Source organism: Mesocricetus auratus, unplaced genomic scaffold (genome assembly GCF_017639785.1).
Source record: "Mesocricetus auratus isolate SY011 unplaced genomic scaffold, BCM_Maur_2.0 Super-Scaffold_6730, whole genome shotgun sequence".
Lineage (NCBI taxonomy): Eukaryota > Metazoa > Chordata > Mammalia > Rodentia > Cricetidae > Mesocricetus > Mesocricetus auratus.
Window position 1 is genome coordinate 75,367,648 of NW_024429184.1, and position 3,949 is coordinate 75,371,596.

General features: G+C 40.4%; 1 pseudogene; it reads left to right on the forward strand.

The window, feature by feature from the left end:
- Positions 1-1,974: 1,974 nt before the first annotated feature.
- LOC101844615 lies at positions 1,975-2,920 on the forward strand (annotated as a pseudogene).
- The last annotated feature ends 1,029 nt before the right edge of the window (positions 2,921-3,949 follow it).

A 3,949-nucleotide genomic window follows, 5' to 3' on the forward strand; every position in this document is an offset into this window, starting at 1 on the left:
ACATGGCCCATAGGAAATGGCCGTTTATAACAGTGAAATGGGAACCCCTGTGTCAGGATGAGATGTTTAATTTTAATTGGGCCAAAGGGAGCTTCTGATTGCTGGATTTTGGTAGTCAGTCTCAGGAGGAGGAAGTGACTTTGGGAATAGACCTTGGTGACTAGCTTTAGGAATATCATCTAACCGTTTGTAGAAAGGCAGAGGGAATGGGGGAGAAGGGCAAGGCCTGCCAGAGTCAGGTGCTTGAGTGGGCTAGTGTCCCTTCATGGACTCACTCAAGTTTTTAAAACAAAGACTTGAAAACCTGTTTGAATCAGAGAATTGGATGTAAACTCTTTTCATCTATCAACATGAACTTCTTTCCTCCAGAACTACAACAGTGAAAACTCTGATTGAAATAGAACCAGCTAATCATTTAAAATGACTCACAATGGTCTGGGGAGATGGTTCAGTTCCCAGAACCTATGTCAGATAGTTCAAAAGACCCTGTAACTCCAGCCCCAGGGCATCTTCCAGCTGGCACTTACATCCACAGAGATACATACACTTAAGTAAAAACACATCAAAACAGAAAAACCCAGGCATAATCAACTGAACACTTCTGCTGCCTCACACCAAAATGAAGCAAACCCAACGTGTGCAGCAAAGTCTCTTATATTTATAAATGCTTTGTTTTTGAATTCCATCAAATATATGTGTGTAAATGCTCAAATATCACAAAGGACAAAATTTAGACTAGGCAAAAAGAGACAAAGAGAAGGAGAAGAAGAAGAAGAAGAAGAAGGAGAAGGAGAAGGAGAAGGAGAAGGAGAAGGAGAAGGAGAAGGAGAAGGAGAAGGAGAAGGAGAAGGAGAAGGAGAAGGAGAAGGAGAAGGAGAAGGAGAAGAAGAAGAAGAAGAAGAAGAAGAAGAAGAAGAAGAAGAAGAAGAAGAAGAAGAAGAAGAAGAAGAAGAAGAAGAAGAAGAAGAAGAAGAAGAAGAGTTCACATTCTGGGGCTGACCTCCAGTTCCAATACTGGCCTGGGAAACTGCTGAATCATGCTAGCCAATTTCCAGACCAAATCATGTGCCTCCCTCTAACTTCAAAGAATGAGGTTCTCACTGATGTCCACCAGGGACTTTATTGCTGGGGAATACACTATTCCAGCAATTCTTTGAAGTTTGCTTATGAGGGAAAAGAGAGAAAACAGACATTTATCATGCTATATTGTCCAGGTTGTCCTCAAACTCTGGGCTCAGGTGACAATTCCTGCTTCTCAATACTCAATATCTAGAAGTACAGGAAGCTACCCCAGTGCCATTCTGTTTCTTCTGAGAAACACAAACAACTACTTTATCCATTTGATTGAATTTATATGCCAGGAAGAGTGTAACAGTAGTTTTTAGTCTGGATCGTCAGCCTGCAAATAATGACACAGAGACTTCTTATTAATTATGAAATTAGGCTTAGCTTAGCCTTTCTTTTAACTAGCTCTTATAACTTAAATTAACCCTTTTCTATTAATCTTCATCCTGCTACGCACCACCCGTCTTGCTTCTTCCTTATCTGCTGTCTCTCTTGCACCTAGCTTCTTCTTCCTCTTTCTTTCTCTCCCCAGAAACCCCACATTGGGCATTCAGCTTTTTATCACAACAGTACACTTTCACACAGTTTACAAATATCCCACAACAAAGCAGAAGTACACTAGAGGCAGGAAGCATGGGCCTCTTTATTTTACTGGTTCTCGCTGTCTGGGAGTCACACGGCAGACTTGGTTCGTAAAGTTGTTTGCATCTCTCTCTATCAACTCTTAGAATTATGTTATTGTTACTAAAATGGCAGCTTCCAAAATTAGAACTGTTGCTTAGCAGCTGTAAAGCATTTGTGGAATGCTTTAAAATAAGAAAACAGTCCCTGGCGTGAATCTGTCCTGCATGTGTGTTCTGACGAGTAGCAGGCAGTTTCCTAGTCCGACTTCTCTCACACCAAAGTGCGCACCTCCACCTCATGGAAAACTCGATGGACATGGACATGAGCCCTCTTAGGCCACAAAACTACCTTTTCGGTTGTGAACTAAAAGATGACAAAGATTACCACTTTAAGGTGGATAATGATGAGAATGAACACCAGTTGTCACTAAGAACGGCTAGTTTAGGGGCAGAGGCAAAAGATGAATTACACATCGTAGAGGCAGAAGCAATGAACTACAAAGGCAATCCAATTAAAGTAACACTGGCAACTTTGAAAATGCCTGTACAATCAACAGTTTCCCTTGGGGGCTTTGAAATCACACCACCTGTGGTCTTACGGCTGAGGTGTGGTTCAGGGTCTGTGCCCATTAGTAGCCAGCACCTAGTAGTGTAGAGGAAGATGCTGAGTCAGAAGATGAAGATGAGGAGGATGTGAAACTCTTAAGTATGTCTTCAAGCGATCTGCTCCTGGAGGTAGTAGCAAAGTTCCACATAAAAAGGTAAAAATCGATGAAGATGAGGGGGAGGATGATGAGGACAATGATGACGATAAAGAAGATGATGATTTCGATGAAGAAGCTGAAGAAAAAGTTACACTGAAGAAATATGTACCAGATACCCCAGCCAAAAATGCACAAAATGAGAAAGACTTAAAACCTTCAACACCAAGATCAAAAGGTCAAGAGTCCTTCAAAAAACAGGAAAAAACTCCTAAAACCTGCAAAGGACCTAGACGACGACATTAAGGCAAAAATGCTAACAAGCATAGAAAAAGGTGGTTCTCTTCCCAAAGTTGTAGCCCAGTTCATTAATTATGTGAAGAATTGCTTCTGGATGACTGACCAGGAGGCTATTCAAGATCTCTGGCAGTGGAGGAGATTTCTCTTTTAGAAAATGGTTTAAACAGTTTGAAATATTCTGTCTTACTTAATTTCTGTAACACTTGCTATATCTGGCTTCCCTTTTTATAATGCAAAGTGAGAACTTTCCCTACTTTGTTTGATAAATGTTGTCCAGGTTCCATTGCCAAGAATGTGTTGTCTAAAATGCCTGTTTAGTTTTCAAGGATGGAACTCCACCCTTTACTTGGTTTTAAGTACATATGGAATGTTATGATAGGACATAGTAATAATAGTGATCAGATGTGGAAATGTTAGGGAGACAAAAATATACATGTGAAATAACCTCACTGTTTTAATACAAAATATGAAAATATTCAATAAATGAATAATTTTCTAACCTGTATTTCAATGGAAACTCTTTATGGTGTCTATTAGAGTGGAGACACCTACTACTTTATTTCTGAATGCACAACATGTGGCAAATTGAGCAGTTTCTTGTATTATTTCATTTTGTTTAATTTTTTTCCACACAAGGTTCTCACTATGAAGCCATTTGCTTCAAACTTGCATTCCTCTTGCCTTAGCATCCAGTGTCATAGGCACATGACATCACATAGAGCACGTATTTCCTGGTTCTGTACAAGTTTTGTGAGTAGATACTGGTGTTTTAGCCTTGTCTTAAGCACACAGGGACTGGGGCAGTGAGTTGACATGAAGAGTAAAGGTACTTGCTGCCCCTCCTGATGGCCTGAGCTGATTCTCAGGACTTTGATGGTAGATGGAGAGAACTGACTTCCACAAGCTCTCTTCTAACTTAATGCATGCCCACCAAAGCACAGACTCTGCCCCCCAAATAAACGTGACGGAAAATAAAGAGGCTAAATCAAGTGATTTCCAGTAACTTCCTTGAGTTTATATGGATAGTACGAAGCAGCCTTGAGATTTGATCCAAAGATTATGCCTAACCCTGATGGCAATTGTTGGACTATACCACATTGTCTGAAATGTGATGAGTCCTAATAGCAGTCTTTGGTAGAAATGGGGATGGTTGTAGAGAAAAAGTGCTCCTGTGGAAAACTGTAGCACATCCTGTGAGATTTTACACCCTGTGTCTGCTTATTATTGGAAGTTTTCTTATCTACTGTGAATGGTAGATGG